Below are 23,141 nucleotides of genomic sequence, written 5' to 3' on the forward strand. Positions count from 1 at the left end.
TTGGGTCCAATTGTGCAGTCATTCTAGTTCCTTTGCAGTGTTCTGACTTAAACAAAGAAAGCATGACTTGTATCATCACATGTTCAAAAGAGTCAAGAGCTTCTCTTCTCACTCACCATTTACCAGTGACATTCAAAGTCATATTAATGAAAAACCCAGTGTAGAAGTAGTGGAGGCAGCAAACTCTGGACGCAAGAATGCAGTGCAGCTATATGATGCAATTATAGCAGAGACTCTGTTTGGCTAGTTGACAGTGGTAGTAACATGAAAGTTGCAGCAGCATTGCAAAATAAATCTTGGATGCTATTTAAGATTACATGTTAATTATAACGATTAATATGCAACTCATTCAGGGTGGACTTTTTTTCTTTAAGCTTGAAAACTACTTCTGCAATACTCAAGCACTCTTCTGTGATGAAAATACCTATGGTATTACAAAAGGCTTTTCTTTTAAGGTTCGAAGATGATGCAAAATAGGAGCTGAAAACTGAAAGTCAGTGTGTTTTACAGTAACGTACATCATATGGGTGAACCTCAATGATGTTGGCATGATGTCTTTGACTCAGAACTATCTTACTTCTTCTGCCCTCTAGTTAGTTTTGTCAGACAAGCAGCAACGTGCCAATCTGCTGATACACAGACTCCTGTGAACTCTACCTCAGACACACTGCTGGCTAATTGAAAGTTCCTAGAAGAATAACAGATGAAGAGAAAGTGTGAAATGAATCTGGATCCCTCAGAGCTTCAGCTGTTCACAGAAACCCCAATGCCTGCTTTTATTGTTATCAGCCAGGATGTGCAGATTAGAGAACATTTCCCCGCCTTGGCTGCCAGTCAAGGATTAAGTCATGAATCTTCTAGGTTTAACCACATATCAGGCTGCTTTCACTCCTGTGGAGCATAAAAGGTAAATACCAGAAGGGTTTCCTAATCTCGCCACACACCAGCTTTAAATAATCACGTCATCTTGGTCATTACCGAGAATAAAGATGAATGAGTAATTCACAGAAGCTCTCAAAAGTCATTTTACACATTTGAATACCATAAACATTATGTTCACACAGCATCATATTGTTATAAACAATGTATAGAGTATAAATGCAGATGTTGCATTCTAGTTCCAGTACAGATGATGGACAGTGCATCTACTCTAATACCCACTACTTTGATAAAACTGGTATTCATTTTAAACCAATAAAGATAGATAGATAGATAGATAAACATGCTTAAGCAAAAATATGCCCTAAATATATCATATCTGACTTTTTAAAGGTTGATCCTTTTGGTGTGATATTCCATCTCATTTGGGCTTCTATGTTTGCTCAAATCCTTAAACTTGGTTCTAGATAGTGTGAAAGAAGACCTGTGTGACCATTTTGTGTACGCTTAGTGTAAAACAGAAGTGCTCTTGATGGTTTCAGAGATGTTTTCAGTATGTGGGGTGTCTGTGAATGTTTCATAGCAAAACTGTTTTTCAACTGCAACTTAATTTTTGCAAGGGAGAGTGGAATAAAAATGTTAAATTAAGATGTGCTAAGTTAGTAAATTCTTACCCCAAATGACTGAGTGTTGTATTATGAGCAAAGGGTGCTCTTACAAAGTATGATTTAAGGTGTGTGCACCATCCAGTTTTCAGATACATCCAGTCATGCCACACCATTTTTCTAAAACCTGCCACCAATTCTAGCAAACACCTCCATCTTTGCCTTTCTAGCTGAATATATATTTTAATCAGGTCTTACAGCGTTCCAGAAGATATCTTTCTTCTGACCTGGGAAGTCCCTGTGTCACCCTTACAAAGGTCTAACTGTTTTACGGTGAATACTAGGGTCCCAAGCACTGCTAATACTATATTAGCTCTCTGCAAGAGACGTGAATCTCCACCTTTTCTGTGAATTCTGTCAGTTCCTTCAGCGCTCTGCAAGACAATTAACCAGTTGACTTACAGTCAAGCTTTCCCACCATCTTTTCATGTCACACTCCTTGACTTATTAGGTAGATTCTGGTACCTTGGCTGGTGTGGTACCTTTCAATTCCCTTCAGTTCCCACCTAGAAGTAGAAAGTGGTTGCTTTCAAGCTGCTTTCACTCCTGTGAAGCATAAAGGGTAAATACCAGAAGGGTTTCCTAATCTCACCGCACATCAGCTTTAAATAATTACCTCATCTTGGACATTACCAAGAATAAAGATGAATGAGTAATTCACAGAAGCTTTCAAAGTCATTTTACACATTTGTATACCATAAACATTATGTTCTCACAGCATCATATTGTGAAACAATGTATAGTGTATAAATGCAGATGTTGCGTTCTAGTTCCAGATGATAGACAGTGCATCTACTCTAATACCCACTACTTTGATAAAAAGGATATTCATTTTAAATCCATAAAAATAGATAGATAGATAGATAGATAGATAGATAGATAGATAGATAGATAGACAGACATGCTTAAGAAAAAATATCATATCTGACTTTTTAAAGGTTGATCCTTTTGGTGTGATATTCCATCTCATTTGGGCTTCTATGTTTGCTCAAATCCTTAAACTTGGTTCTAGATAGTGTGAAAGAAGACCTGTGTGACCATTTTGTGTACGCTTAGTGTAAAACAGAAGTGCTCTTGATGGTTTCAGAGATGTTTTCAGTATGTGGGGTGTCTGTGAATGTTTCATAGCAAAACTGTTTTTCATCTGCAACTTAATTTTTGCAAGGGAGAGTGGAATAAAAATGTTAAATCAAGATGTGCTAAGTTAGTAAATTCTTACCCAAAATGACTGAGTGTTGTATTATGAGCAAAGGGTGCTCTAAGTAAGTATGATTTAAGGTGTGTGTGCAGACTTATGCAACTAAGCTTTTTCTTTTCTTTTTTCCCCTAAAACATTTCTGTCTTTTTTTCACTTGAATTTTGCTGGTTAAGAAAAGAATCTCACATATAATGTAACATATATGTGAAAAATAACGTCTTTCTTTTTCTTTTGGCCCGTGGGAAAAAACCCAAATCCCAAAAAAAACCCATATGGGCAGGGGAAGAGTATGTGAAACTCTGCACACACAATAACTAAAGCTCAGAATTGAACCAGGGACCCTGTGAAGCAGCAATGAAGCCTGCTGCGCCACTATGCCGCCCTGTCAGTAACATGTCCCAGAGAAACACTAACCGAAAAATATTGAAGGCTCACCTTGTTTTAAGATGTTTTCAGATACATCCAGTCATGCCACACCTATGCCATTACTGAGCCTCCATGCTCTTTCCCATTCAGAAATCTGGTTCCACCACCAATACCATGGTCACTGTTGACACTGTTACCAACCTACCACCATGTAAATGTCACACCTCCAACTTTCTGTAGTGGATCATTTTTCTAAAACCTGCCACCAATTCTAGCAAACACCTCCATCTCTGCCTTTCTAGCTGAATATATATTTTAATCAGGTCTTACAGCGTTCCAGAAGATATCTTTCTTCTGACCTGGGAAGTCCCTGTGTCACCCTTACAAAGGTCTAACTGTTTTACAGTGAATACTAGCGTCCCAAGCACTGCTAATACTATATTAGCTCTCTGCAAGAGACGTGAATCTCCACCTTTTCTGTGAATTCCGTCAGTTCCTTCAGCGCTCTGCAAGACAATTAACCAGTTGACTAACAGTCAAGCTTTCCCACCATCTTTTCATGTCACACTCCTTGACTTATAGGTAGATTCTGGTACCTTGGCTGGTGTGGTACCTTTCAATTCCCTTCAGTTCCCACCTAGAAGTAGAAAGTGGTTGCTTTCAAGCTGCTTTCACTCCTGTGAAGCATAAAGGGTAAATACCAGAAGGGTTTCCTAATCTCACCGCACATCAGCTTTAAATAATTACATAATTTTGGACATTACCAAGAATAAAGATGAATGAGTAATTCACAGAAGCAAATGACACATGTGATTTTACACATTTGAATACCATAAACAGTATGTTCACACAGCATCACATTGTTATAAACAATGTATAGTGTATAAATGCAGATGTTGCGTTCTAGTTCCAGTACATATAATGGACAGATTATCTGTACTGGAACTAGAACGCAACATCTGCATTACAGTGGGACTCTAATACCCACTACTTTCATAAAAATGGTATTCATTTTAAACCAATAAAAATAGATAGATAGATAGATAGACATGCTTAAGAAAAAATATGCCCTAAATATATCATATCTGACTTTTTAAAGGTTGATCCTTTTGGTGTGATATTCCATCTCATTTGGGCTTCTGTGTTTGCTCAAATCCTTAAACTTGGTTCTAGATAGTGTGAAAGAAGACCTGTGTGACCATTTTGTGTACCCGTAGTGTAAAACAGAAGTGCTCTTGATGGTTTCAGAGATGGTTTCAGTATGTGGGGCCTCTGTGAATGTTTCAGAGCAAAACTGTTTTTCATCTGCAACACAAAGAAAGAGGACGATCTTTAAAAAAGAAGGAATTTTCTGATTTTAGTGATCTGCATCAAGAGCTGGAGTGGGCAGTCTTACTCACATGCAGGAAGGAGTGGGAAGTTTTACTCTCATGTAGGTGGGTATGGGCAGTTTTTACTCTCATGCAGGCAGGAGTTGGAAATTTTACTCTCATGTAGGTGGGTATGGGCAGTTTTTACTCTCATGCAGGCAGGAGTTGGAAATTTTACTCTCATGTAAGTGGGTATGGGCAGTTTTTACTCTCATGCAGGCAGGAGTGGGAAGTTTTACTCTCATGCAGGTGGCAGCGGGCAGTCAGATGTGAAGCTCACTGTAAGAGAAAGAAAGGCCACAATGATTAACGTGGATGCGTATTGAACATGGCTTGTTACTTGAGGTGACGTGCAACGTGTTTACCACATTCATTCATTCCTATTCAGTAAATGTTTTATCCTTTATCCTATGCAGTTTAAATGACTAATTTGTTCAATAGGTTCATTAGAAATGACTGTGGACAGTAATAACTGTGGGAGCCAATGGATAAAAATTCTTAACAAAAGAAGTTACTAATGTAAACGTAATTTTGTGTAAGATGTAAATTTTCCATTGTGAACATATAGTATGTGGGAAGAGAAAATGGCAGGCTGGTTTTCTATGTTTTGTGAAAATGTACAGTACAAATTATTTTTCCAATGCCTTTCACTTTCACTTTAAAATTTTCTGGAAAAGATAAAATAGCATATTCAATCTGCAAGTACATCCAATTTTACTGTTCAAAATATTTACTAAATTGGAAGTGAGCAGAATTTAACAGATTATTCTTTTTAGATGGCTTGAATGCCATAACAAATGAAACCTTTTACTAAGTATTGGACTAAGCAGTAGCAGTCATTCTGAGAGCAACAGCTTTGACTCATTTCTTTTTTTTTTTCAAGTTAGCTGATAATTTAGTCATTTTGTAGACCATGTGACAACACATAAGGGACATCTACAAATCAGTGGATTGCAAACTGCAGTTTGGTTATTAAATTCAGTTTCATTTTTTGTTTCTATAGCACTCTTCATAATAGACATTGACATTTTCAAAGCAGCTTTACATAAATCTGGATGTAGATTTAAGCCTCTAATAAACAAGCCAGAGGCAACAGTGGTGAGAAAAAAACTCTGTGAGAAAGAAAGGTTTTAGAAGAACCAGACTCAAAAGGGAACTCATCCTCTTCTGGGTGATACTGGGATTATAAATCATAAGATTATTCAGTGATATAGAGAAAAGGCAACTGCCTAGTATTTAGCAATGCTATCTTAAGTATAGCTTTAATCAAGACTATCATTGTCATTTTCAAGACCAGGACTAGCTGAGATCAAGCCAAGACCGAGTCTTAAGGGGGTTGAGGCCGAGTCACAATCAAGTCTAAATGAAAGCGAGATTGAGTCAAGATTAAGACTGAAAACCATTAAATCCTTTCTGAGGCCAAACCTTTACTTCAACTAATTGGCTTCATTAATGTATCGCACCAGTGATTAGGCTGTTTTCTAGAAGACATCTTACTTCTTCAGAGGCTTCAGATGTAGAGGACAATACAGTTGAAGATCCAGATGCTGAATTTTCTTCAGGCGAAGAAGATACAGAGGACGAGTCTGCCATAGATTCCCCTCCAATAGAAACAATGGAACACAGCCACCAACAAGAGGAGTTGGACCATGGAAATGTAAAGATGGTAGTATAGAATGGTCACCTTCACCACAACAAAGCCAAGGCAGATTGTCAGCTTCCAGCGTAATCAAAACGGTTCTAGGGACTACAAGATTTGCTGTCACTTGAGTATATAAGCAGCTACTGAAGGTAGCTGAAGTAAAGGCCTGACAAAGCATCTCAAGGAAGGAAACTCAGCATTTGATGATGGCCATGCGTTGCAGACTTCAGGCAGTCATTGACTGCAAAGGATTTGCATCCAACTATTAAAAATAATTCTATTATTTATGATAATGTTCTATTATTTATGGGACTCTGTAAAAAATGGCTGTAATTCCTAAACAGTTAATGCAACATTTTTGTTAAACCCCTCTAATTAAAGCTGAAAGGCTACGCTTCAATCACATCTTGATTGCTTCATTTCAAATCCATTGTGGTGCTGTACAGAGGCAAAGTTCTGAATATTGTGTCACTGTCCAAATACTTATGGACCTGACTGTAGCTGTCAACGCATGACTGCCCATTGGCTTCTGGTGATGTTCAGTAACGTTGTAGATATATCCGCTTATGATGCCTATATCCTGTGGACTGAAATCAACCGACAATGGAATCAGGACAAATTTCACAGAGATCAGATTCCCAAGATCCAGAGGCCAACCCAGTCACCTCATTCCCTGGCAGCTGCAGCCATTGTCCAGAAATTTCAAGCTGGCATATCCAAACCTGCAGCCGATCAGCAAGCAATGAATGCCGTGGGAACGGCTGATGACAAGAAGTGGAAAAGGTGCCAGGTCTGCCACCTTCAACAAGACCGTAAAACCAGCACCACAAGTGTTATTTCCAGTGCAGGAAATACATCTGCAGAAAGCACACACTTACACTGTGCTAACCATGTGGGGAGAAATGAAAAAGCAAGAAAATTATTTTGACAGAAAGAGGGAAAGATTAACCATAACTGAGAATACAGTGTTAAATTAAACAGTGTTATCAAAATGCCGCAGTTTGGGAAGAAATATGTTTATTAAATATTTGTTAAATATGGTGCATTGTATGTATCATATGTTGATCTTTTTTAATTTTCTGACAATGCATAATACAGTTTTACTATTTTGACCTGACTCTTTGCCTGCTTTTGTGTGTATTTAAACTGTGCGGATCAGTTTGACCCATGACATAATGGATGTCATTTTTTTCAACATAATCCAAGGGTTAAGACTGCAATACTTTATTCTTTCATTTGGATTTTTACCAACCATTTAAAATGAATTAATTTTAAATTAAAATTTAACTGCTTGTGTACGCTGATTCTGATTGTATAGATCAGTGTTCGGATCAAACACAAGACAAAACACACATTTTTACTCATTTAGTAATGAAACAGCCTATAAACTACTATTCAGCAACATGTCAAATAATATACACTATAACTTTTTCATGACATAGTATATCAGTTGGATCCATGTGGACTAAGTTTATTATGACAGGACTGGGAAAAGTGCAACATATATAGATGATCTACTAAATGCTTGAGGTTGGTATTTCATACCACTGCTGTGCAATTGACACTCAACTCATCCTCGTCATATCTCTAGAATGTCTGGCAGACATCTCATGACTTGTCTCCATTGTCTTTCACATTACTCCATTGTGTGGTCCCTCCACTGGCTTCCTGTAGCTGCCTGTATTAGATTTAAAACACTGATGCCTGCCTGCAAAGCCAAAACAGACCCATGCATGCCTATCTGAAGACACTTTTCAAACTCTACTCTACACCTTGTTCCCTTTGAGCTTCTACCATGGCTCGACTTGACCCATCATCCCTCAAGGTATGAGAAAGATCTGCATCAAGATTCTTGCCTGTCCTGGCACCCAGGTGGTGGAATGAACTCCCTCTGGCTCTCTGAACAGCTGAGTCACTGTCTTTCAGTTCAATTCAATTTTATTTGTATAGCACTTTTAACAACGGACATTGTCACAAAGCAGCTTTACAGAAATAAATGGATTCACAAAAAATATATTGTAAATATGTGAATTTATCCCTATGAATTTATCCCTAATGAGCAAGCCAGAGGCGACGGTGGCAAGGCTCAAAAGGGAACCCATCCTCATCTGGGTGCAACGGATAGTGCAGTTATAAATAAATCCCTTCTATTATTGTGTACTATATGGACAAATAGTGCAATTGTGCAACCAATAAATTCATCACAGTTTTCGCAAGAAGTCCGGTTGGTTAAAATCTATCCACTGTCCACTGATGGAGTCCTGAGTACGAAGGTGCTCGTGGCAACCGCAGCCCCAAAGCCACTACAGCAATCGCAGTCCCAAGCCATTACAGTACAGCTCCCCATATGTGATCCCCAAGCCATCTCCACAGCCCCCAGTTGGCACCATCCCCAGCAATCCAAATGATTCTTCAGGCCGTCCATATGGGGCCACCCCCAGCAGCAGCGAGCGAACTCAACCGATGAGAACTCCAAACAGAAGTAGGGAATCAGGATGGGTCAGGCAACGAGGAGGAGCAGAAGTAGGGCATCAGGATGGGTCAGGCAGCGAGGAGGAGGAGAAGGGGCATCAGGATGGGTCAGGCAGCGAGGAGGAGCAGAAGGGGTCAGGATCACTGGCATCTCAGAAGTAGCATGTGTAGCTCGACAGAGAGTGAGGGGGAGAGAGAGATGGAGAGAGAGGAAGAGATTGTTAGGTAAGCTTTTGTCCTCTAATGGTTAAGGACAATGTACTTTGTGTGCAGAGAGCAAGCAGGGACTCCGGCAAGACTAGCTATGAAAGCATTAATAAAAGGGAGAGCCAGAAGCTAACACAGACATGAAGGCACCCTGGGACATAAGGCAGCCAGCCACTCCACCGTCTACAAACCTGAGTGAACGCGTGAGAGTGGGGGGGCGACAGCATCCAAACATCCCAGTTCACCACAACACTCTATGCCTGTGAACCCTCCAGACCTGCCCCTGTACCTAAGAAAATGGAGTCTTCAAATGGAGACTGAAGACCTGCCTCTTCACCAAGATACACTATATGGCCAAAAGCTTTGTTAATACCTGGAATTCACACCCATATGTAGGTCTTCCCCAAACTGTTGCCACAAATCTGGAAGCACACAATTGAACAGGACGTCTTTGTATGCTGTAGCATTAAGATTTCCCTTCAATGGAACTAAGCACGGGATTCTCACTGCAGCCTGTATCGCGATGATGTACTGGATTAGATCCACTACGTTCTGGATGTTGTAACATTCATGCGCTGTAGTAGGTTTCTATAACGTCATGAATGTTTAATTACACATGCGCTCACACATGCACAAATTTATTTTGACAGGAAAAATGGCAGAAAAATGATGGATTGATGGACAGCAGAGACAGCATAGCATTAAGTAATTTATCTAGGGTTAGGATTAGGGTTACAACATCCAGAACGTAGTGGATCTGATCCAATACGTCATCACGCTACAGGCTGCAGTGAGGATACATACTCGAACTAAGAGGCAAAGTCCAACCATGTTCCAGCATGACAGTGCCCCTGTTCACAAAGTAAGGTCCATGAATAAATGGTTTGTGAAGGTTGGAGTGGAAGAACTCGAGTGTCCTGCACAGAGCCCTGACCTCAACCCCACTGAAGACTTTTGGGATGAACTGGAACACTGACTGCACCCCAGACCTCCTCACCAACATCAGTGTCTGACGTCACTAATGCTCCTGTAGCTGAATGAACACAAATCCCCACAACCACACTCCAAAATCTAGTGGAAAGCCTTCCCGGAAGAGTGGAGCTCATTATAACAGCAATAATGGTGGACTCAATCTGGAATGGGATGTTTAAAAAGCACATGGTCAGGTGTCCACAAACTTTTGGCCATATAGTGTAATACTATTAGACTATAACCTAACATGAGAATATTGTTTTTGATGGAAACTACAATGCACTTTTGTCAGTCACTCTGCATGGGATCATCAATGTTATAAACATCAACAACCATAAACTTGACCATCCAAGTAGAGTGGAAGAAAAAAAAAATACTATTCCATGGAGTATAGATTATCTACTAAGCATTAACAGCCAAAAAACTATTGACATGTTGTTTAGAATCACTTGATCACTGGTTCCTGATACTGACAAACTGTTGCCCAGTTATTTTGGTCACCTTGTGCATTTTGTATAGGCTTTATACTTTTGTAGTATCCTGACATTTACTGTAGACTCTTGAATGTGTTTAACTTTAATACACATTAAAAGAGGAAAAGACTCTTTTAAAGCATTTACACACAGAGCATTGTGTAGGAGTGTGCAAACAATTGTGTGAGAACTCCAACTTTAGTTCAGGTTTGACTGAAAGGCTTTTTTGTGCAAACCCGGGACAAACCACACACTTGACAGGTAAACTTTGCCCCTCGCAAGTTTGCGAACTAACAGCAGCCACTCCAACCACATGCCTTTCCCATCAGCCATCAGAGCGGAGGTCTCACTGTTTGTGGTAAACCCACTTGAAGGAATGAGACGTGGGCAGAAAAGAAACTCTCACCCTTTCAATACGAGTGTGATAGCACGAGATAGGGGGATGAGACTTCCAGTACCATCAGACTTGCATTTTACCATCAGACAGGTGAGTTATGAGTCTTTCATCTTCACATTACTGTACTGTTATCATTATAGGTCAACCACTCATAAAGAGAGTCTGTGACTCAAAACAGGATGAGAAAGAGAAAATGAGCATCAACTGGGTGAGATATTAAACTAATGGAATGACCAGAAGTGAAACCTTAGAGAATGGAAATATATAAAGTATTGTGTTACTACTAATGGTTTTAGAATAACGATCATGTGAATTACTAAATAAAACAACTACCAGTGTGTTCCAATTCAATTTTCAACATGAATGTAAAGTTTGACTCAGACTGAAACCTATAAATTCCATGCTCTTGCTTTTATTTAACCCTGTCATTCTGTTTGGTAAAATTGCACCTTATCCATACAGATGTTTCTGCTGCAAGGCGAGCTGTCGCAAGAAAATCACTCAGTGAGTCAGTCTTCCTGTAAGCACGAAGAACATTCCCAACTCTCTCAGACACATACTGTTTTATCTCTTTTCTGATCGGGTGTGTTGGTGTGAGTGTGAAAAATGCACAAACCCCAAAGCAACCAAAAATTGGTCTTGTCACATACACATCTATGCAAAGGTTTCTACATGCCTTCTCACAGATGGTCTTCATTTTTACTATTTTCTGCTATTTTCAAATAATAATGAAGACATGTACCATATAAAGTATCACATATGGAGTTGTTCAGTGAAAAACGGTGTTAAACTAATAAAAAAAAACAACACTTTTATACTTTAATTTCTTAACAGCATTCCTGTTGAAGCTTTGCACCCTCTTTATTTACACTCACCAACCACAGATACAGGTCACGAGCTCCGGTTAATGTTCACAACTAACCCCCGAATGGAGAAAAATGTGATCCTAGTGACTTTGACTGTGGTATGGTTGTTGGTGCCAGATGGGCTGCTTTGAGGATTTCAGAAACCTGGAAGTATCTCCTAGGATTTTCACTCAGGACAGTCTCTAGAGTTTATACAGAATGGTGTGAAAAACAAACTAACAAAAAAACATCCAGTGAACAGCAGCTCTGTGGGTTGAAATGCCTTGTTGATGAGAGAGGTCAGAGGAGAATAGCCAGACTGGAAGGCTATGGTAACTCAAATGGACACTCTTTACAACCGGGGTGAACTGAAAAGCATCTGAGATTGCACAACACACCAAACCTTGAGGTGGATGAGCTACACCAGCAGAAGACCACATCAGGTTCCACTCTCTGCCCCTGTCAGCTAAGAACAAGACTCTGAGGCTACAGTAGACACAGACTGACAGACACTGGGCAGTTGAAGATCAAAAGACTTTGCATGTTTTTGGGAGGTGGGGGAAAACCAGAGAACTCGGAGTAAACCCATGTAAACACGAGGAGATCATGTGTACCTCTGCACAGACACTAAGTGAAATCAGGACAAATGAATTTAGTAACTATTCTCTTGTAAAACACACCATATTTGTCCATGCTACAACACATTTTCCATTTAATCTCCAGAACCGCTAGGCTATACGTGGATTTTTGAAAAGCTCATCTTATCTGCTCTTAGTTAAATATTACCACAGAGATTTTGTTGTCTGAGCACAGCTGAGGCGATTCTTTTATATTTTGTCTTTTATCAGTTTTAGACACTAGGACACCAGCCATTCCTCAATCTTATTACTGCACACCTCAAATAAAATCCAGTTTATTAGCTGTGACAAAAACTTTGAAAAAGTTTTCAGAAAAAGAAAAGGAAAGAGGCTGCAAAGCAACAAATGTGGTCCTAAAGATGCCTGAGACTTAGTTGTGTTTGTCTATGGAAAAATGGATTTGAACCCATGTCCATGTTCCTGGCAAGTGTCAACTTGAGCAAGCAGAGATATTCAGATATACATTCATAGGTATGTAGAATAGTACAGGAGGAATCAGAAATTTCTGCTTCTCTACTGTCTATGCTTGTAATCTGTTACTTTTTGTTTTTACAGATGGTAAGTTAGACACAAGCATAACCATACTCCAGCTCCAAAAAAAAAAAAAAGAAAAAAAAGAAAACTACCTATACCATAAAAAAATAATGATAAACAATGTCTATAGCTACAGTACTGCACAAGTTATAGGCTCCCTTAGAGTTTCAGATGTTGATTTTATAACTTTTACAGTGTTGAGTCAGTTAAAAAGACAATCTTCTCTTACAGAAGTTTTATTTTGTAAAGTTTTTTTTTTTTTTTTTTCGGATGTTTAAGATGTGATGTTTTACATTCAGTCAGCTAACATGAGTCTATAGAAGCATGCATTTCCCAGACCCTTGTGGCCTGCCAATAGGGGGCAGTTAAGAGAGTTACAAGGCGTCCACCAGAATAACCATGATTTTTTTTTTAGCTTGCTAAATTCGCCTGTCACATAATTGCAGAAAATCCCTAACATCACAACTAGTAAATTGTAAAAAAAACTACCAAAACTACCAAATACCTGAAAAGCTCTGAGTGGAAACTATTTGTATTTCATCATATAAATGGGCAGTATTCACCTCCATTGTTTTTATGCCATACAAACAGGAATGTTTACTTGTATCATGGTAGTAATTTCAGTGGATACTTCAACCAAGCAGTTAATAAAACCAGTATATAATGCTTGATGAGTCTTCAAGTGAAAACAGCCATATCACTTACAAATAAATCCCCAGTAGCATTACAGTACAATAGTTGTTTTTTTTTTTTTTTTTGAAAGAGCTTTTTCGGAAATGAATTTTCGCAACAATCCCTCGAGCAGAAGCAGAAAACCAATGGTCAAACAGCTATTCTCAGATATGATTACACTCCAGTTCCAGTAATTTAGAGAACACTCATATCGCTCTTCAGTCAGAATGCCCGAGCCATCATGCCTGTAATCAGTAGAGTGCTGTCTTATGGTATTGTGCTCTCCCTGTTTTGTCAGTAACAAGAGAAAATCATATGTAATGCATTCTCCAATATCACAGAGTTTGGCCTCTTTAGTCTTACATGTATATGTAGAATTTTGGGTTTCGACTTTTTTGAGTGTTTTGAATATAAATGTTGATTCGTGTGCATGACAGAACAGCCAAGACATCTGCAAAGAGATTCAATAAATTCCCCACACTGACTCACAAGTGTTACACTTCCTGTATTTCTTTAATTATCTGACAATCACCCTACTTCAGCTCACCTAGTAGGCACAAATCAGCATCCAAAAATCGATGTCCAAAGGTCAGTATCCAAAAGTCAGTGTCCAGAAGTCAGCGTCCACAATCCAGCATCTACAATTCAGTGTCCAGAAGTCAGTGTCCACATGACAGGGTCCACGATTCAGTTTTTAAAAGTCAGTGTCCACAATTCAGTATCTACAAGTCAGTGTCCACATTTCACCATCTAAACGTCAGTGTCCACAATGCAGTATCTACAAATCAGTGTCTATAATTCACCATCTAAAAGTCAGCGTCCACAGGTCAGTTTCTACAAGTCAGAGTCCACAATTCACTATCTACAAGTCAGAGTCCATAACTCACCATCTAAAAGTCAGAGTCCACAATTCACTATCTACAAGTCAGAGTCCATAACTCACCATCTAAAAGTCAACATCCACAATTCAACATCTAAACGTCAGTGTCCACAATGCAGTACTTACAAGTCAGTGGCTATAATTCACCATCTAAAAGCAAGCATCCACAGTTCAGTATCTACAAGTCAGAGTCCACAATTCACTATCTACAAGTCAGTGTCCACATCTCAACATCTAAAAGTCGGTGTCCACCGTTCAGTATCTACAAGTTAATGTCCACAATTCAAAATCAACAAGTCAGTGTCCACATTTCACCATTTAAACATTAATGTCCACAATGCAGTATCTACAAGTCAGTGTCTATAATTCACCATCTACAAGTCAGTGTCCACAGTTCAGTATCTACAAGTCAGTGTCCACAATTCACTATCTACAAGTCAGTGTCCACAAGTCAACATCAACAAGTCAGTGTCCTTACCTACAATCACACCTACAATGCCGGAGAGAGTGAGGAACTCTCAGCAGGATAAATTTATTCAAAGCAGTTTTTACTTAAAATTCAGTGGTTTCCCCAAGTAAGTAGTTTTCATTTCATTTCAAGTTCATTTGTGAAATTTAAGAAAAGCCTGCTGAGTGAAATTCCTCATGAAGCTGGTTGAGAAAATACAGAGTGTGTGAAAAGCTTCATCAGGAACACTGTTAACAATTTCAGTAAAATCAATTTGGATTTGTTTAACACTTTTCTTGCTTGATGTATAATTCCATACTATTATCTACATGATTATTCTAAAATAGAAGAAAATCTTAAAAGTGAAGAATTAAACCATAAGAAAAAGAAAACCCTGATGTGAGTAGATGTCCAAACTTCTAACTACAGGGTGTCTCCATACATAGAGGAAATAAACACTTTTTAGCAAAATGTAACTTTATTTACAAAACCTACTCTACATGATTTCCATTTCTTTGTAAACACACACGGAGTCGTCTCTCCCAACTTTGGCTCCCGGTTTGGCGACAGTGTCGTGTGTGATGTTCTTGCCATGTTCCATGTTGCCCAACTTCCCGATCCAGCCACGAGAATTATTTCAATTCCTTTCTATTTTGTCAAAGGCATTTTTTAAAGGCTATCTATCACAAAAAATATAGAATATAAACTACGTATGAAAAATTCTGGAAGACATTTTGCTAAAAGTGGTAATTTCCCATATGTACAGAGACTTTTAGGACATCCTGTATATGCACAACTCAATTTGTAAGAGATTACAAACATTACAAATAAATAAATAAATAAAATATGAACAATTAATTGTATGTGATATTAACACATTAATTAATGTGTTTACTGATGACTAATTGATTGATTGATTTAAACATTACTTTTTGAGTAATTTGAAGGTTTATTTTTTCCCTGTGGAAATGTAATAGTCACTTTCATCCAGGTCACGGTGAATGTAGGTGAAAGTTAAAATGTGTATTTAAAGGGGAAAAAAAAAGATTTTAACTGAACTTTTTAACCACATTGTAATTATTTGCACAATTTAATTTGCACGAGAAGTTACTGAGGTTAAATAAATGAATGAATAAATAAATAAATAAATGCTTCACGCACACAGGCGGGAATCAAACCGCCAATCCTGGAGGTGCGAGGCATTAGTGCTAACCACTAAGCAATTTTTATTGTGGAAATATAATACAAAGATAAAGGGTAACGTATTTAAGTACACTAACAAGGTACAATCACTTCAATACTTTCCACCTTTGATGCTGCAATCTTAATTATTAAAACATTCAGGATTTGAATGAGGTGTTATAGAAATATTGAAACAAAAGTAAACTTGGAAGGTTAGCCACTAGAACTGGAGCTGAGAACGGTTCATGTGAGATAACGCTTAATTCTGTATTGAAGTGACACCACCTGCTGGTGAATAAATCAAACCTTAAGACTACACCAAAAAAAAAAAAAAGTGTTTACAAGGAAGCTTTCCATCATCAGTACTGAACCGATATTGTTTGTCAACACATCTGATATTGTGTGAGACAGAAAGGCAGAGAATAAGAGAGATAAAGAGAGAAAGAGACAGAACTATGTCTTTATTTTGTAAAGGAAGGAGACAAGCTAGCTGCTAGAATTTATCAGCAGGTGTTATATTACACACAGCGCTATCCGAATGCAGAGTGAAAAACTCATAAATCACTTTGTCGTTCTTTCAGCCGTAACTGAGTAGCGAATCCCTCGGCTCGGCTTTAATTAGAGTGTCGCTGCTGTTACGACACCGACTGTAATCCATGTGGAAGTGCATTGAGAGGTGAAACCCTCGAGTAATTGCTCTGGACTTCCATCGCTGCTGTTTCCTGTCTACTCTTATATTACAACATCAACTGAATGAAATGAACTTTAAGACAATGTCCACTACACGAAATTCAGTCATATGAATATGCATTGTATCTGTAGTTATTTAGAAAGCTGTTAAAATATCTACTTTCATTGGATGTAAATGATACAGTTGTAGTCAAGACCACCAAAACAAGTCCAAGACCAAGACTAGCTAAAATCGAGTCAAGACCAAGTATTAAGGGGGTCAAAGCCAAATCAACATTGAAATCCAAGAACGGAAAAGTACTTTTCAAATTGTGGAAAAGACAACATGACCATAGTCAAGACCATATTGACCAAAACTGAGACAAGCCCAAGTGTAAATACCAACAACTCCAAGACAAGTCCAGGTTAATACAGAGACAATCTCGAGACTGGACTCAAGTCCTATAGCCTTAATAGATATAAGAAACTATAAGAAAAATTAGTAGATATAAGAAATAGTAGGAAAAAAAAGTTAGTAATCCACACTGAGGTGAGTTTATTCCATATAGGGATCCTGTAACTAATAATCTGACAACTCAGTGTGCTCATATATGATTAATCACAAAGTAGCATGTCATTTATCTTCACGCATCTTGTGTGTGTGTTTCCATTTTTGTAAAACACATGGTTGTTGGCCGTAAATCATTAGGTCAAGGCTGGCCCATAACCTATGAATCTTGCATTTAGCTAGCTTTAGGAATGGCTTTGGAACTATATTCTGAAATTTTATATATATATATATATATATAAAATTTATATATATATATATATATATATATATATATATATATACACACACACACACATACACACACACTATATGGCCAAAAGTTTGTGGATACCTGACCATCACACCCATATGTGCTTGTTGAAAATCCAATTCCAGATTTATTCCCACTTTGCTGTTATAATAAGCTCCACTCTTCTGGGAAGCTTTCCACTAGATGTTGGAGCGTGGCTGTGGGGATTTGTGTTCATTCAGCTATAAGAGCATTAGTGAGATCAGGCGCTGATGTTGGTGAGGAGGTCTGGGGTTCAGTCGGTGTTCCAGTTCATCCCAAAGGTGTTCAGTGGGGTTGAGGTCAGGGCTCTGTGCAGGACACTCGAGTTCTTCCACTCCAACCTTCACACACCATGTCTTCATGGAGCTCGCTTTGTGCACAGGGACATTGTCATGCTGGAACAGGGTTGGGCCTCTTAGTTCCAGTGAAGTGAAATTGTAATGCTACAGCATACAGAGACATTCTAGACAATTCTGTGCTTCCAGCTTTGTGGCAACAGTTTGGGGAAGAACCACATATGGGTGTGATGGTCTGGTGTTCACATGCTTTCGGCCATATAGTGTATATACATACATAGCAAGAAGAGAACTGTGCCCTGCAAAAATATTGGAGATTTTTTTATTTTTGAGATGTCTCCACATCACAGAGTTGAATCAAATTATGATCAGCAAAAAGATCTTCTAACAGTCATTGAGGCAAAGTATTTTAGAAATAAAAAAAAAGAAATTAAATTGTAAATTAACTACAATTTCATTTTCATTCTACAAAAGCACTAATATAAACTCAAAGATTTTTCAAAAGAGGCTTTGAAGAGAGGTTTTTTTTCCAGTTTGTTTCCTATAGTCATGTTACTCAGAAACCGGAACGTGCAAAGTCGTCTGTTCTGAAGATTAAAAAAACACTGACACTGGAGACTCCTTCCATAAATCTTAATCTTTGTTTCTATTACATGCTTTATGTTTAATGTGTATTTCTTTGTTGAATGACATTTTTTTATTAATACACATGTTACATTATATAGACTGTCCACCATACAAGTCCCTGTGAATGATTTGTGACTATAGAAATTATTTAGAACGAGCACATTGATATAAATTTCTGACTGGACTGGCCACTGGGTTTGGAAGAATTCTGGAAAATCAATCAACACCTTCAGACCAATCAGATTTGAGAAATCAAAAGCTCTATTTAAATGGCATGTTCCTGTTCTTGTTCTCATCCCATTATCCTTCATTGCAGTCTTACAGGTGAACTGATGTGAACTGAGAGCGTACACAGCGGTCTCTGTCCTCAAAGCAATTTACAACATGGATGTTTGCCAATGTCACAATCTAATACGTATTCCACATAGTGTTGAATTTAAATTTGAGCAGGGGATGGTACATCCTCTGGGAAATGTGGGAATAAGTGCCAAGTAATGCATCTCACCATGAAGTATTGACCACAGCCAGTCTTGTTTAAGCTATGATACTAATACAAACCCTCAGCACCATGAGCTGTTAAACAGACCAAGCTGGTCCTTCAGGCAGTATTGTGAACAGTGTTATTACCAATCACGTGTCGTTCAAGGGGCATCATTCGTTCTCCTCATTGGAACTACAGATTTGGAGAATCTTCTAATTATCCTGGAGCTAAGGGTGTGTTCTCTGACATTTTTAAAATGCCCATTACATTATGCTAAGTTTCAGTTTTCAGACACTTTTGCTATAATGGTTAACTGTTCACTATCTTTTAACCCCATACTCAATCGGGACCAATTCCAATCCAGTCTGTTCAGCACCTTCTTTATGATAAATATCAACATTCTGTAACAAACACATTGCATATCAACCTATCAAACTTTCATTTGAATGCTATGTATGCCACATTCTGCACCAACATAACTGAACCCACCTTTAACACTGTTATTTGAAGATTTATATGTAATAAATAATTTAACCTCTTTTTAAAAACATATTAAGAGTAGCCCAACTTATGTTTAAAGTTTTTGCTTTTGACCAAGTCACTAACCCAAGCCTATGACAAGCATTCTTTACATATGTACAGTTTCACCATCTATGAATCACGAACTTAATAGAAGTACATCAACAAACACACACTTCAGTCCAGTGCATTTGCATGAGTGTGACACAATCGAAGGTGCAAACACACTGTGAAAGAGTGTACTTGTTAAAAAAAAAAAATAGGGAAGTTACACTTTGAGATTTCTTTGAGATTTCTCATGACAAGCTGCATTTTTCTTTATCTCATTAACTTCAAGAGAGAGAGAGAGAGAGAGAGAGAGAAAAGAGATGTTGGTGAGGGAACGCCGGGTTATAGCTGCTATAACGTAAGTGAGAACAGGAACGAGCCTGTTTCATGGACATCCAACAACTATAAATTAACTATAAATGGAAAGTTTGACATCATACTTTTTAATTATTAAAACATTGTAATTGTTGGCAAATTGTTGTGATACGAGATGAGAAAAACACTTTGGGATGTCCTGTTATTGGAAAATAATCAAGTATGTGGTAGTATCTCCGCTTTGTGTTAAGCCAATTTATTTCGTGTTTTGAAATATTTTCTATATTTTTTTAATATTTTTGTACTCCAGGACAGTAATCTAAATATTATTTAATTGATTTAAAATGTATTATAAATGTATTAATATATATATATTAGATAATATATATATATATATATATATAAATTAGATAAATAATATATATTATATAATTTTTAAAACTCTATTACAAAAATGGTGGCAAGTACATAAAAATCTATTTTTTTTCCTGTATTTTCCCACCTTTGCCCCTGAATAGACCACATGAATTAATGTCATCAGCTCAAAGCCAGTGATAAATAAATCCAGATTCTCCCAGATTCTCCCTCCATCTCCACAATCAGGATCAGACTCACTGTCATTAAATAGCAATGAGGTTTGGTTTGTCTCACTGCACGTGTCCCAAATTAATTGCCACGGTGCTGACAACCTGCAACCTGCACGGAATACAGATGAGCTCAAAGAGAGAGAGAGACAGACAGAGAGAGAAAGACACAGAGAGAGAGAGAGAGAGAGAGAGAGAGAGAGAGAGAGAGATCAATATTGTTATGTTACCTCTTTCATCCTATTTAGTCCTAACAGACGACCTCAGTGTCTCTGTCTCACCTCATAAACATGTCTCACACACGACACACTCCTTCATTAATCCCAAACATATGGATCCTCCTTCACATCTTTCACTTTTTCTCCTCTTCAAGTCAAGTCAAGTGGACTTTTATTGTCATTCCTCTGTACAGCTTATATACACTGGAACGAAATGACCATGGTGCAACACAGAACAGTACACAAGACTAGATAAAGTGCAAATACACAACAGTGTGAGACGAGTGCAGGACAATAAACACACAGAACATGAGCTGTAAACTATAAACTACTGCAAACTCACTGAAGGTGTTGGGGTTCTCTCATTAACTGTACAGTGGAACGCTCTAGAGCACAAATCTACTACAATACAGCAACACTGCAATTCTGTACACAGTGTTATTACAGGTGTTTGTTTGCTTGTTTGTAATAAAAATCTGATAGAAACAGCAGAAGTATTGAGGAATAACAGATTAAACGTTGTACAATCTTAGAAAATGGGTTTTTTGCATAGTTTTGTTCTTCACTTATTAAAAAGGTTTTTTCTATAATTAAGTGTTCTCTTATTAAAACGATTCTTTGTATAGTTAAGGGTTCTTCACTTCCTAGAAAAGGTTCCTTGTATATTTAGGGGTTCTTCACTTATTAAAAAGATTCTTTGTATAGTTAAGGGTTCTTCACTTCCTACAAAAAGTTTATTTGTATAGTTATGGGTTCTTTGTCTAGTCAAGGGTTCTTCATTTCCTAAAACGTATTCCCATGCAAAAAGCTCAACAGGTTCATATCAGAAGATTGTCAGATGGACATAGCGAGTCATGTTGCAGATTTTTTGTTGACATAAGGTTGTGTTATGGCACATTTTGTTCTGACTTACATTAGAACGTCATAACAGCTAACTTGGGTCATGTGACATTACAAATCTCAAAACCTATCTTGAGTCAAAGAAAATGTGCATGAATTTCTAATGTAAGTCAGTGTTATAACACCCTTAAAATCTCTCACCTGACTTATGTCAGCTTTATGACATCTGAAGTCTGTTGGAATAATTCAGTTCCCTGCAAAACTTTGCACCCCCTCAGTGGATTGTAGCTGAATGTATCATTGTGTAAATTAAACATCTTTGTCTTGGTCATAATTTTGTCTTAACAGTCTGAAAACTTTTGCACTGAACTGCATAAAGGACTATTCCAACATATGTCAAGTGTCATAAAGCTGACATAAGTAAAGTGACAGATTTTATTTGACTATAGATTTGAGTAAGTTTGGTTTTGTCACGTCACATCATCATAAAGGGAGAGTTCATAAGGCTACATGACACCTGGATAAGGCCTTCCTGACAAGTGATATAAATCTACATAAACAATTACAATAAGTGCAAAAGGTTTTACCCCTTATGGATTGTAGGTGTGTGTGGTTGGTGAAAATTAAATTTCATTTTGTCTTAAGGGTGTACACTCACTGTAGTTATTTATGTAATTGTCAGGAAGACCTTCTGCAGGTATCATGTAGCCTTATGAACACTCCCGGATTTTCGTATTATCAGGAGACGAGAGCATGGCTAATGATGTCACCAGTGTGCACAAAGCAATTAGCCTCATGTCACCCCAGAGACAGTCGTGTACAAGGGTCTTATCTCCAATCAGAGATTAGTAGCAGTGCATGATGGGGCCAAGTTAGCCGGATAGAAATGTCTCTGTTATTCTGAGCGTGGAGAGGCAGTGTCCGTTAGAGCAGGGATGACATTTTCACCTCCCTGCTGTCAGCCATAATCAGCTACGCTGCTAATGTTTTCAGCGCTCATGGTGTCGAGAGGCCTAGTCTTCTTTAAACACAGGATTATTAGTGATATTCAGATATGATGCTTAAGCCGTAATCAAGCTTCCTAGAGTGTGACACATCCACCCATGTGAAAGCTTTTCTCAAGGAAAAAAATGCAATTACTCATCTAAATAAATCCTCTGGTAAAGGTCGAAGCTTTAAATTCTTCACTTAAGAATGAAAGTAAAAATCCAAGAAAGATTCACAAAAGAAAAAGACGTCTGCCTCAATTTTTAATCACACACTGATTTTTGTTAGTTACAGTAAATTAGTGCCTCTTTACAAAGGAACCAAGAAAGAACAAGGAACGTAGGAAAACTTTAGCTAAGACTAACTAGCAACATCTTTTATTCCTAATTTCTCAAATAGTAGCTAGCATAACAATAACTCTGACCATACAAACTAGCTGAATGCTAATTGTTGAGTGTAAATCTCTCAAATGATAGCTAGAATGATAGTTTCAATTCTTATCAAACAATACTTTTAGGTACTGATGGTAAAGTAGTGCCTCAAGGAACCAAGCAACACGGGGAAACATTAGGAAAGGCTAACTAACAACAACTTTTACTCCAAACTTCTCAAATGATAGCATAGCAATAGCTGACCATCCAAACTAGCTGAAAGCAGATTTCTCAGAATAAATCTCTCAAATGCTAGCTAGCATAACAATAAATAACCATGGAAACTAGCTGATTGCTAATGCCCCAATATTAATAACTGTCCATATGAACTAGCTGAATGCTAATAGCTTAATGTTAATCTCTCAAATCCTAGCTAGCATAACAATAACTAACCATACAAACTAGCTGAATGCTAATTGCTCAGTGTAAATCTCTCAAATGTTC

The sequence above is a fragment of the Pangasianodon hypophthalmus genome, chromosome 5 (assembly GCF_027358585.1).
Source record: "Pangasianodon hypophthalmus isolate fPanHyp1 chromosome 5, fPanHyp1.pri, whole genome shotgun sequence".
Classification (NCBI taxonomy): Eukaryota; Metazoa; Chordata; class Actinopteri; order Siluriformes; family Pangasiidae; genus Pangasianodon; species Pangasianodon hypophthalmus.